Raw genomic sequence first — 14,721 nt, 5'->3', positions numbered from 1 at the left:
GCTTACAGATGACCATTAGCTTCAACAGAATAATAATATTATGATGATACGAACCCTGTTTCCATATGAGTTGGGAAATTGTGTTAGATCTGAATACAAACAGAATACAATGATTTGCAAATCATTTTCAACCCATATTCAGTGGAATATGCTACAAAGACAACATATTTGATGTTCTAACCCAGGGGTCGGGAACCTTTTTGGCTGAGAGAGCCATGAAAGCCAAATATTTTAAAATGTATTTCCGTGAGAGCCATGTAATATTTTTAACACTGAATACAACTGTCGGGTTCACAATGATGACATGTATTAAACAGACAAGAAGCAAGGAATTCAACAGAGACTGGATTCAATTTAGCTCAATGAGGAGAAAGCCGTAGACCTGTATCCTTGTACAGTGTCGCCCCACAAGAGAATTCTATGCCTCCTAACAACTAAATGCGTGCATCTCTTATTCTTTTTAATAACATTGTTATTCAGAAGGTAACCAATAATAAATAAAATACTCTTGACCAATAATGCGACTTCTTGAACAGGTACGGTAGAAACGGATGGACGGATTAAAATGCGTGAGAATGTTTTATATTTTGAATGTTTTTTTTTAACACTGTGATTACCAGCGGAATTATTAATTACTTATCGTGTTAAGCAACGTCAGCTAAGATTTATCTGAGAGCCAGATGCAGTCATCAAAAGAGCCACATCTGGCTCGAGAGCCATAGGTTCCCTACCCCTGTTCTAACCGATAAACATGTTTTTATTTTATTATTTTTTAGCAAATAATCATTAACTTTAGAATTTGATGCCAGCAACACGTGACAAAGAAGTTGGGAAAGGTGGCAATAAATACTGAGAAAGTTGAGGAATGCTCATCAAACACTTATTGGCAACATCCCACAGGTGTGCAGGCTAATTGGGAACAGGTGGGTGCCATGATTGGGTATAAAAACAGCTTCCCAAAAAATGCTCAGTCTTTCACAAGAAAGGATGGGGCGAGGTACACCCCTTTGTCCACAACTGCATGAGCAAATAGTTTAAGAACAACGTTTCTCAAAGTGCAATTACAACAAATTTAGGGATTTCAACATCTACGGTCCATATCATCATCAAAAGGTTCAGAGAATCTGTAGAAATCACTCCACGTAAGCGGCATGGCCGGAAACCAACATTGAATGACCATGACCTTCGATCCCTCAGACGGCACTGTATCAAAAAACGACAACAATCTCTAAAGGATATCACCACATGGGCTGAGGAACACTTCAGAAAACCACTGTCACTAAATACAGTTGGTCGCTACATCTGTAAATGCAAGTTAAAGCCATACTATGCAAAGCGAAAGCCATTTATCAACAACATCCGGAAACGCCGCCAGCTTCTCTGGGCCCAAGATCATCTAAGATGGACTGATGCAAAGTGGAAAAGTGTTCTGTGGTCTGACGAGTCCACATTTCAAATAGTTTTTGGAAATATTCGACATTGTGTCATCCGGACAAAAGAGGAAGCAAACCATCCAGACTGTTATCGACGCAAAAGTTCAAAAGCCAGCATCTGTGATGGTATGGGGGTGCATTAGGGCCCAAGGCATGGGTAACTTACACATCTGTGAAGGCACCATTAATGCTGAAAGGTCCATACGGGTTTTGGAACAACATATGCTGCCATCTAAGCGCCATCTTTTTCATGGACGCCCCTGCTTATTTCAGCAAGACAATGCCAAGCCACATTCAGCATGTGTTACAACAGCGTGGCTTCGTAAAAAAAAAAAAAAAAAAGAATGCGGGTACTTTCCTGGCCCGCCTGCAATCCAGACCTTCTCCCATCGAAAATGTGTGTCGCATTATGAAGCGTAAAATACGACAGCGGAGACCCCGGACTGTTGAACGACTGAAGCTCTACATAAAACAAGAATGGGAAAGAATTCTACTTTTAAAGTTTCAACAATTAGTTTCCTCAGTTCCCAAACGTTTATTGAGTGTTGTTAAATGAAAAGGTGATGTAACACAGTGGTGAACATGCCCTTTCCCAACTACTTTGGCACATGTGCAAATAATAGTTAATTATTATTATCATAATAATAATACTTAATTATTATTTGCAAAAAAATAAGGATAAAGTTTATGAGTTTGAACATCAAATAACTTGTCTTTGTAGTGAATTAAATTCAATATGAGTTGAAGAGGATTTGCAAATCATTGTATTCCGTTTATATTTACATCTAACACAATTTCCCAACTCATATGGAAAAAGGGGTTTGTAAATGGGCAGCACAGTGGGAGAGGGGTTACTGCGTCTGCCTCACAATACGAAGGTCCTGGGTACGATCCTGCGCTCGGGATCTTTCTGTGTGGAGTTTGCATTTCCTCCCCGTGACTGCGTGGGTTCCCTCCGGGTACTCCGTCTTCCTCCCACTTCCAAAGACATGCACCTGGGGATAGGTTGATTGGCAACACTAAATTGGCCCTAGTGTGTGAATGTGAGTGTGAATGTTGTCTGTCTATCTGTGTTGGCCCTGCGATGAGGTGGCGACTTGTCCAGGGTGTACACTGCTTTCCGCCCGATTGTAGCCGAGATAGGCTCCAGCGCCCCCCGCGACCCCGAAGGGAATAAGCGGTAGAAAATGGATGGATGGATGATGATGATGATGATGATGATGATGAATAATAATCCTTAAATGTTGCATCCTAAAATAACCTTTTGACTTGATTTACCTGGACTGCATAGATGCAGTGGTTCGAGACTGGTTTGGCTGTGGCACCCACATCACCATTAAAGATGGCCATCACTTTGCGCAGGGGTGAAACATTTCAAGGGTGTATTTCTTCATGATTTTAATGATTATGGTTCACAGCTAATAAAACCCCCATTTTAATATCCCATAAAATTTGAAAAATTGTCAAAAAGTTTAATATTCAAAACTACCCCTGGAAGTCAGGATCTAACAATAAAAAAATCCATCCATGCATTTTCTATCGCTTGTCCCTTTTGGGGTCGCGGGGGTTGCTGGAGCCTATCTTAGCTGCATTCGGGCGGAAGGCGGGATACACCCTGGACAAGTCGCCAGCTCATTACAGGGCCAACACAGATAGTCAACATTCACATTTACACACCAGGGATATAGCTGTAAATTGTAAAAAAAAACTACTAGTTTTTGCGTTAAAATTCTGTTGACTAAGCTGCCAATTTTTGACTGTTGTTGTTTTTACTGTAAATGGAAAGACGGTACATTTGTTTTTACGCTATAACAACTAGCAGCTAAATTGCCAGAATAAAAAAAATACTTGTACTGCTCCGCCGCTCCCAGTCTGTGGAACACTCTCCCTGACCAACTGAGGGCACCACAGACTGTGGATGCTTTTAAAAAAGGCTTAAAAACCCTTCTTTTAAAAAAAGCCCTTTCTTTTTAGATATATGCATACTAGTTGTAGCTATTAGGCTGTTCTACTTTTTATTTATTTTCATTATCTTTTTATTTATTTTTGATATACTGTAGCATTTTTGAGGTTGTTCATTCAATGTAAAGTGCATTTTACAAATAAAATCTATTATTACTGTTTTTCCATGAACTGCAAAATGTTACTGAGTCTTTCATTGGTGTATTTGACTAAAAGGGGACCGATTATGCAAGACCAACTTTTCTAACCCATTGATACATGTTTTTGTCTCCAAAATTTGAAATCAAACAATGGAGAAATGGCGAAGATGTTCATGTAGCGGTTTTGCTTTCCTTTATACTTCTTCTATACGAGCCATTTCAAATTTGCCCAATGTGTGACACTTTCCTAGTCGTGGTGTCAGTGGATATCTCAGAATCAGAATCAGAAATACTTTATTAATCCCCGAGGGAAAATAAAAATTTGCAGCACAATCCCATTCAAGATCAGACAAACATTACAGGGAGACAGAACAGGATCGCAGACGGGTCTGCCAACTTCTGGCACTCCTTACAAAAAAGGTGAGATACAGGTAAACAAGTGGGAGGAATGGGAGAAAAAAAAAGATAGCGGGTATAGACTGAGGCCAAGGGAAAAAAAACAACTCATAGCCATAGCACACATCCCTCTTACACGTGTGTGTATATATTCCATATGTGGAAGAAGTTTACTAGAAGATCTTTTCACAAATCTGCCATTCTAGTCTGACATTGTAGTAAATAAGCCCCTTCTTCTTTTCTATTCTCTTGTTGTGAGGCAAACTGGCTCGTACATGCACATGCATCTTCCACTGTTGCCATTTTTAATACAAAGCACTGGACAGTTCAAATGCATATCTGTCAGTAGACGCGCTATGGAAGCGCTAAAAACTACAACACGGCTGACGGGGAGATAACACAGTCGAAGTGGAGGCCCGTATATAATTCCGCCCACAAAATGAAGCATCCTGAAGCAAGGGTCAGAAAGCAGCTTGAAGTAAGTCTATAAAACATCATCTATAACATTTTGACCAAAGAACCAGTTATGAACACCAGAGGGCATCTAAAAGTAAATTTTTCTCAGCTGATAAATTGGCCCTAGTGTGTGAATGTGAGTGTGAATGTTGTCTGTCCATCTGTGTTGGCCCTGCGGTGAGGTAGCGACTTGTCCAGGGTGTACCCCGCCTTCCGCCTGATTGTAGCTGAGATAGGCGCCAGCGTCCCCAAAAGGGAATAAGCGGTAGAAAATGGATGGATGGATGGATGGAGTCGTACCAAATTGAAATACACTTTTTTACCACTTGTGGCAGTAATGACAATATCAAACATACAGAAGAAGTCTGGATTGAAACTCAAAGAGAAGTTTCTTAAGCACAAAAATGATGACTGAAGTGGTGAAGCTGTATTTTTATTCACTTTTTTATTTTATTGATACTTTAGTTAAGAAACATATTTATCATTATTTTAGTTCACCATGACATAAATGTGTGTACATGTATTTTTCATCAGTTAGTTGTGTCCCTTCTTATGCAGTATATTTGGTTAGTACTTTTTTTTTTCCAGCCTGACCCAACTTCAGTTTGTTATGTTAAAGGCCTACTAAAATGCGATTTTTGTATTAGAACGGGGATAGCAGGTCCATTCGATATGTCATACTTGATCATTTCGCGATATTGCCATATTTTTTGCTGAAAGGATTTAGTAGAGAACATCGACGATGAAGTTCGCAATTTTTGGTGCTGATAGAAAAGCCTTGCAAACGATATGTGCGTGACATCACGGGTTGTAGAGCTCCTCACATCTGAACATTGTTTACAATCATGGCCACCAGCAGCGACAGCGATTCGGACCGAAAAAGTGACGATTTCCCCATTAATTTGAGCGAGGATGAAAGATTTGTGGATGAGGAAAGTGAGAGTGAAGGACTACAGAAAAAAAAAAAGAAAAAGACTAGAGGGCAGGCAGTGGGAGCGATTCAGATAGGGAAATGCTGTGAGAGGTGCCGTGGCAGCCGTGGGGGTGGCAGGACCACTCGGCCAGGCCCAACCGCAACAAGGGATAGAGCCATACCGCTTTGAACCCGACGCTGACGGTGACAGTCAGGAGGACGCTGCTGATATTGATGCTGGAGTAGCGCACGACATAGATCGCCTTCAGAATACAGAATGCTAAAAATGATCGCTGCATAATACATTGTACTTTGTGTGTGTGGTCCAATTCAACCGTGTTCGCTTGACATCTCTGTTCCATAGTAAAGCTTGACTGTCATCTTTCGGGAATATAAACAATAAAACACCGGCTGTGTTTGTGTTGCTAAAGCCGGCCGCAATACACCGCTTCCAACCTACAGCTTTCTTCTTTGATGTCTCCATTGTTCATTGAACAAATTGCGAAAGATTAACCAACAAAGATTTCCAGAATACTGTAGAATTCTGCGATGAAAACAGACGACTTAATGGCTGGGCACGATGCTGGCACAAAATGTCCTCTGCAATCCGTGACGTCACGCGCAGACGTCATCACACCGAGACGTTTTCAACAGGATTTTTCACGGCGAAATTTAAAATTGCACTTTAGTAAACTAACCCCGCCTTTTTGGAATGTGTTGCAATGTTAATATTTCATCATTGATATATAAACTATCAGACTGCGTGGTCGGTAGTAGTGGGTTTCAGTAGGCCTTTAAATAACTACTATTCTTTGTGATTAACACCTGGTTTCATATCATTTGACAAGGTTGTAAACTCTAAGTGGCTTCACGGTGGCAGAGGGGTTAGTGCGTCTGCCTCACAATACGAAGGTCCTGCAGTCCTGGGTTCAAATCCAGGCTTGGGATCTTTCTGTGTGGAGTTTGCATGTTCTCCCCGTGACTGTATGGGTTCCCTCCGGGTACTCCGGCTTCCTCCCACTTCCAAAAACATGCACCTGGGGATAGGTTGATTGGCAACACTAAAATTGGCCCTAGTGTGTGAATGTGAGTGTGAATGTTGTCTGTCTATCTGTGTTGGCCCTGCGATGAGGTGGTGACTTGTCCAGGGTGTACCCCGCCTTCCGCCCGATTGTAGCTGAGATAGGCGCCAGCGCCCCCCGCGACCCCACAAGGGAATAAGCGGTAGAAAACGGATGGATGGATGGTAAACTGTAAGTAAGTTGGACATAATTATTGAATACGATTAAAATTCAGTGTTAATATTTAAATGGGCCCCTCATTAATGGAAAAGTTGGACGCAGAGGTTTTAAAGGTTGAGAACCCCTGATGCGGACCATAAGGAAGTGTTTTAAATGTAGGAAAAAATATCCATCCATCCATCCATTTTCTACCGCTTATTCCCTTTCGGGGTCGCGGGGGGCGCTGGCGCCTATCTCAGCTACAATCGGGCGGAAGGCGGGGTATAGGAAAAAATATGACCTTTTTAATTAAACTAATTTTTACTCCATATTTGTATTTATTGAGACAGTTGAGTAAGATCAGCTCGCAAATAAGCAAGTCACAACTTCAGATGGGTTCTCATTGTTTACTTAAAAAAGCAGCTCAAAAGACTTGTTTGCAAATGTCTCACTAAGTGTCTACCATATAAAAACCCACAATCCATTAAAAAAAGGTCTGCGTTAAACAGACCTGTCAAACAATAAACACCGCAACAAAAGTATTCCACACCTCTCAACTCGGTAAATCCGTACAGCACATCTGGTTGGATAATACTTTTCCATGTGAATGGAAAAGACGAGTTAAAAAATTAAAAATAAAACGGGTCTGCGATTGAACCGCCAGTTGAAAATCACTGCTCTAACACATAACTTAATTTTCTATACTCAAAATATACTTCCTGTCATCTACACAAGCTGTCGGCAATATCTGAGGGTCTGACCACTTTGAGACTCCTCCAATCCAAATAATATATGTCAGGCAAAAAAATACAATCCCATTTAACCTCTACACAAAATAAACATAATTTATTCTGTGTGATTTTGCAACACTTTAAGGAGGACAGGAATTCCTTCAAAAATGTTTATAGTCGGCCGTAACTACACCAAAAATATTAGTAAAAAACCTTCTATCTTGGAAAACTGGTAATTTTCTGTTGTACAAACCAGGCCAAAAACACACTGTCGTCTGACATATCTACAGCAGCCGCTCGCTCACTCTCAACTGCACCAACAAACACACACATGGCACTTGCCACTGAGTCATTTCAGATCGTACAAAAAGTCGGACAACTCCAACACCACATAAAGTGTAAATGCCAGGTCGTTAAGACTATAATTCCCCAATAAATGTGTTCTTTGATGTTTGATGTTTCCCTCTTACACACATGTAAGTGCGATGTGTACTATGGCTATAAGTAGTTGTTTTTTTCCCTTGCCCTCAGTCTGCACCCCCTCTCCAGGGCCCAGGCTAACACCGATTTTTTTATTTTATTTTAATCTTCTATTCCCCCCCCCTTGTATACCTGTATCTCATCTTTTTTTTTTTGTAAGGGGCGCTGGAAGCCGGCAGACCCGTCAGCGATCCTGTTCTGTCTCCCTTTAATGTTTGTCTGATCTTGAATGGGATTGTGCTGAAAATTGTAATTTTTCTGAAGGAACTCTCCTGACGGAATAAATAAAGTACTATCTAATCTAAAATATGTGCTCATTCTACTGCTATTCATTATGAATGCTAATTTATGACTATTAGTCATGACATACTGTTACTAAATTAAAGAAAAGCTAAAAAAAATATATTTAGCAGACTTAAAGTTACGGGAATGTACAAATCCCCGTTTCCATATGAGTTGGGAAATTATGTTAGATGTAAATATAAACGGAATACAATTATTTGCAAATCATTTCCAACCCATATTCAGTTGAATATGCTACAAAGACAACATATTTGATGTTCAAACTGATGGACTTGTTTTGTGTGCAAATAATCATTAACTTTAGAATTTGATGCCAGCACAAGTGACAAAGAAGTTGGGAAAGGTGGCAATAAAGACTGAGAAAGTTGAGGAATCCTCATCAAACACTTATTTGGAACATCCCACAGGTGTGCAGGCTAATTGGGAACAGGTGGGTGCCATGATTGGGTATAAAAACAGCTTCCCAAAATATGCTCAGTCTTTCACAAGAAAGGATGGGGCGAGGTACACCCCTTTGTCCACAACTGTGTGAGCAAATAGTCAAACAGTTTAAGAACAACGTTTCTCAAAGTGCAATTGCAAGAAATTTAGGGGTTTCAACATCTACGCTCCATAATATCATCAAAAGGTTCAGAGAATCTGGAGAAATCACTCCACGTAAGCGGCATAGCCGGAAACCAACATTGAATGACCGTGACCTTCGATCCCTCAGACGGCACTGTATCAAAAACCGACATCAATGTCTAAAGGATATCACCACATGGGCTCAGGAACACTACAGAAAACCACAATCACTAAATAAAGTTTGTGGCTACATCTGTAAGTGCAAGTTAAAGCTCTACTATGCAAAGCAAAAGCCATTTATCGATCCAACCACCGTAGTGCTCAACACTACGGTTGCCAAAAGTGGTTGGCCACCCATCCACAGGTGTATTATATCAAGCACTTAGGCATGGGGACTGTTTCTACAAACATTTGTGATAGAATGGGCCGTTCTCAGGAGCTCAGTGATTTCCAGCGTGGAACTGTCATAGGATGCCACCTGTCCAACAAATCCAGTCGTGAAATTTCCTCGCTCCTAAATATTCCAAAGTCAACTGTCGGCTTTATTATAAGAAAATGGAAGAGTTTGGGAACAACAGCAACTCAGCCAGGAAGTGGTAGGCTACGTAAACTGACAGGGAGGGGTCAGTGGATGCTGAAGTGCATAGTGCAAAGACTTTCTGCTCAGTCAGTTGCTACTTCATGTAACCTTAATGCAGACATGATGTAATTTCTTAATGTTACTTTTTACTGTGCATAATGATAACTATCTGCTTGAAACTGAAATAATAATGCTTAGATGCTGACATGCAAGCACTGAAGATGGGCCGTGATTTGACTTGAGCTGTCAACTTTCGCTCAGCAACGTCATTAGCAAGATTCAGAGCTTTAATAGTCAATAATACATTAAACTTGCATTTATTGACACACAAAATAAGGAAATCCACAAATTATGTAAAATCCCAAGCTGATGCAATATTATTGGGAACAAAATGCAACTTTTTGAAAAGGCAAGAAATTACACATTGCAAAAAAAGGCAAGTTGAATTCTGGAGGGACTGAAATCCACATTCTAGCATTCAAACAAGCTGAAAGTGGTATAGTAGAGGGCCAAAAGGTTTGAAAAAGGGCAAATTTAAGTCCAGCAAGGCCATTCTGAGACTCCTCGGAGACCAGGCGGACTAAAAAAGAAACTTCCTCTGGGAAGTAATTCCCTCTACAAGTGTCCTTAAATCAAACATGTGCCGCAAAGTGTGTGTATTTCCCTCAGCCTCAAAACAAACTCCAAAGATCGGCGACAGATGGAATCTAGTACTCATTAAATGTGAAGTCTAACAGTTCCCTTTTTCCTCTCGCCCGAAAGATTAACTCAAACGGTCCATTAGTATCGCCGCTGCTTTGGTTACACTTAGGCGAGAAGATCACAGCCTTGATCAGGCTTTAAAGAATGGTTTGTTGACTGCTGTAGATCAGTTGTCACCAACCTTTTCAAGCCTAAGAATACCCATCTCAGCCAGCCATTAAATGAAGCCTTGCGCCAACTGCAGTGGTACGTAGAAAACATTTCAGTTGTTTTCTCTGTCAAGATGGAGTGCTGAATGTACATTAATGAGAAATAAAGAAAAGCAAATGGCTGCAATGGAAAAAAAAAGAGTGAAACATTTTGAGGGGTCTGAATACTTTTCGTACCCACTGTGTGTGTGTGTATATACGTATTCATACATGTATACATAAATATATGTATACATAAATATATATATATATATATAAACATATATATATATATATATATACTGTACATACACATGCATATATATGTATTAACACATAACACATATTTAAACATATACATACACATTGACACACACACACGCACATTTCTATACATACACACACACACACACACACATATATATATAGATATACATACACACATATATATATATATATATATATACATACACACATATACACACACACACATATATATATATATATACATACACACACACACAGATACATAAACATACACACATACTCACACATACATATACATACTCACATACACACACATACATATACATACACATACATACACTCACACAGATACATACACATACACGCACATACATATACATACTTACATACACACACACACATACATATACATACACACATACACTTACATACACACATACACTCACACAGATACATACACGCACATACATATACATACTCACATACACACATACACATATACATACACACATACATACATAGATATACATACACACACACACACACACAAATACATACACACACACAAATACATATACATACACACACACACACACACATATACATACATACACACACACTTATATATATACATACACACACACATACATATACATACACACAGACACACACATATATATATAAATATATATATATATATATATATATATATACACACATATATATATTATGGTAAGAGTCATTCAAATAACTATAACTTATAGTCCTAAAAATACGGTCTGTGTGTATATTATATATATATATATATATATATATATATATATATATATATATATATATATATATATATGTATATACAAACCCCGTTTCCATATGAGTTGGGAAATTGTGTTAGATGTAAATATAAACAGAATCCAATGATTTGCAAATCCTTTTCAACCCATATTCAATTGAATGCACTACAAAGAAAAGATATTTGATGTTCAAACTCATAAACTATATATATTTTTTGCAAATAAAAATATACTTAGAACCTCATGGCTGCAACAAGTGCCAAAGTAGTTGGGAAAGGGCATGTTCACCACTGTGTTACATCACCTTTTTTTTAACAAATGTTTGGGAACTGAGGAAACTAATTGTTGAAGCTTTGAAAGTGGAATTCTTTCCCATTCTTGTTTTATGTAGAGCTTCAATAATTCAACAGTCGTATTTTACGCTTCATAATGCGCCACACATTTTTGATGGGAGACAGGTCTGGACTGCAGGCGGGCCAGGAAAGTACCTGCACGCTTTCTTTTTTACAAAGCCACACTGTTGCAACACGTGCTGAATGTGGCTTGGCATTGTCTTGCTGAAATAAGCAGGGGCGTCCATGAAAAAGACGGCGCTTAGATGGCAGCATATGTTGTTCCAAAACCTGTATGTACCTTTCAACATTAATGGTGCCTTCACAGATGTGTAAGTTACCCATGCCTTGGGCACTAATGCACCCCCATACCATCACAGATGCTGGCTTTTGAACTTTGCGTCGATAACAGTCTGGATGACACGATGTCGAATATTTCCAAAAACAATTTGAAATGTGGACTCGTCATCCTCAGTGTGACCTGTATGGCTGCTGATCAAGTATGCCTTGCAGTCACTGCCATGTGTTTGCAGAAGTCTTATAGAAAAACAGACTGTCGCGGCACACTGTTAATGATGAAAAGGCGGACCCGATGACGTGTGTATTTGAAAGTCAGATACAAAATAAGACTGGGCTGATACGCTTCTAGTGCAAATTGTAGAGGTTGTTAAGGAAAGTGTCAATACGGCACCCATTACATATTGTTGCTTGGGTGAGAATCGACAGACGTTTGAGAGAACGATTGCCCAGGAATGATTGCCCTGATTTTGGAAGGGTTGCCAATGATGGCAAATATGACGCTGTCAAGCGGCATTCATATACAACTCGCGGGCCACACTAACATTACATTTACATACAGTGGGGCAAAAAAGTATTTAGTCAGCCACCGATTGTGAGAGTTCTCTCACTTAAAATGATGACAGAGGTCTGTCATTTTCATCGTAGGTACACTTCAACTGTGAGGGACAGAATGTGAAAAAAAATCCAGGAATTCACATTGTCGGAATTTTAGATAATTTATTTGTAAATGATGGTGGAAAATAAGTATTTGGTCAACCATTCAAAGCTCTCACTGATGGAAGGAGGTTTTGCCTCAAAATCTCACGATACATGCCCCATTCATTCTTTCCTTAACACGGATCAATCGTCCTGTCCCCTTAGCAGAAAAACAGCCCCAAAGCATGATGTTTCCACCCCCATGCTTCACAGTAGGTATGGTGTTCTTGGGATGCAACTCAGTATTATTCTTCCTCCAAACACGACAAGTTGAGTTTATACCAAAAAGTTCTGTTTTGGTTTTATCTGACTACATGACATTCTCCCATGTGCTCTCTGGCAAACTTCAGACGGGCCTGGACATGCACTGGCTTAAGCAGGGGGACACGTCTGGCACTGCAGGATTTGATTCCCTGTCGGCGCAATGTGTTACTGATGTTAACCTTTGTTACTTTGGTCCCAGCTCTCTGCAGGTCATTCACCAAGTCCTCCCGTGTGGTTCTGGGATTTTTGCTCACCGTTCTCATGATCATTTTGACCCCACGGGATGAGATCTCGCGTGGATCCCCAGATCGAGGGAGATTATCAGTGGTCTTGTATGTCTTCCATTTTCTGACAATTGCTCCCACAGTTGATTTTTTCACAGCAAGCTGCTTGCTTATTGTAGATTCACTCTTCCCTGTCTGGTGCAGGTCTACAATTATTTTCCTGGTGTCCTTTGACAGCTCTTTGGTCTTGGCCATAGTGGAGTTTGAAGTCTGACCATTTGAGGCTGTGGACAGGTGTCTTTTATACAGATAACGAGTTCAAACAAGTGCCATTAATACAGGTAACGAGTGGAGGACAGAAGAGCTTCTTAAAGAAGAAGTTACAGGTCTGTAAGAGCCAGAGATCTTCCTTGTTTGAAGTGACCAAATACTTATTTTCCACCATAATTTACAAATAAATTCTTTAAAATTCCTGCAATGTGAATTCCTGGATTTTTTTTTCACATTCTGTCTCTCACAGTTGAAGTGTACCTATGATGAAAATTACAGACCTCTGTCATCATTTTATGTGGGAGAACTTGCACAATCGGTGGCTGACTAAATACTTTTTTGCCCTACTGTATCAAGGTGCGGGCCACAAAATAACGTCTCCAGGGGTCTCAGACACGCGGCCCGCGGCCCTCTGAGACCCTGGTCTATGATGATGACTTCTGTTTTGTTGGATCAGACGTTTTACTGCCATGTTACAGATACCGTTTGAAAACATTTAAAGTCTGTAAATAAACATTTACAAAATACTTCAGAACATATATATATATCCACGGCTCATAGTCCGGTGCGGCTTTTATATGGAAAAAAAGGTCCACCTGTAATTTAATGGGTGGTATTCTATAGTCCAGGGGTAGTGAACCTATGGCTCCCTGCCCACTGGGTGTGAGTTTTCCTTGCCCTTTTGTGGGTTCTTCCGAGGATTTTGTAGTCGTAATGATTTGTGCAGTCCTTTGAGACATTTGTGATTTGGGGCTATATAAATAAACATTGATTGATTGATGATTGATGGCTCGCGAGCCAGATGTGGCTCTTTTGATGACTGCATCTGGCTCTCAGATAAATCTGAGCTGACATTGCTTAACATGATAAGTAATGAATAATTCCACTTGTAATAAGTGTTGAAAATAATGTTCAAAGCATAAAACATTCACATGCATTTTTAGTCCACCCATCCGTTTACTACCGCACCTGTTCAAGAAGTTGCGTCAAGAAAGTATTTATTTATTATTGGTTAGTGTGGGGTTTGCCCTCCTGGGGGTTCTTCAGACCACCAAGCACCAACATGAGAGCCTGTTTCAGGGTTACACTATTGTTTTATTTTTCAATAAATCTCTCAGTTGCTTTCCAGCAATTGTATTTTTCTCTTTCGTTCTCGCTCGCGCTCTGGCTCCAGCCCCAACCCCATCTCTCCTCCTGGCTGCTGCTTATAACAGAGCGACAGGTGATCAGATAACAAGGCTCAGGTGGGCCATCCACGCAGCTCTCGCTGATTTCGAGGCCGGTCCTGGCACACCCCAGTTCGCTGCAGGCCCGCGGGCCACGCCCCCTCCACAGTTAGCTTCAGAATAACAATCTTATTACAAAGAATAAGAGACCTATTATACTCTAGAAACGTTGGTCTTAATTAAAAATGCACGCGTTTAGTTGTGTTCAGTGTTAAAAAAAATAATATATGGCTCTTACGGAAATACATTTTAAAATATTTAGCTTTTTGGCTCTCTCTGC

At 40.0% G+C, this 14,721-nt stretch overlaps 1 protein-coding gene across 1 annotated transcript in view; it reads right to left on the bottom strand.

Annotated features, from left to right (window-relative positions):
- The window catches only part of drosha (drosha ribonuclease III), a 370,040-nt gene that overhangs the window by 110,593 nt on the left and 244,726 nt on the right, over nt 1–14,721 (bottom strand). The window lies entirely within an intron of this gene.

This window comes from Nerophis ophidion, linkage group LG15, assembly GCF_033978795.1.
Source record: "Nerophis ophidion isolate RoL-2023_Sa linkage group LG15, RoL_Noph_v1.0, whole genome shotgun sequence".
Lineage (NCBI taxonomy): Eukaryota > Metazoa > Chordata > Actinopteri > Syngnathiformes > Syngnathidae > Nerophis > Nerophis ophidion.
The sequence above is the reverse complement of the archived record's forward strand: the minus strand, read 5'-3'. Positions and strand labels throughout refer to the sequence as shown.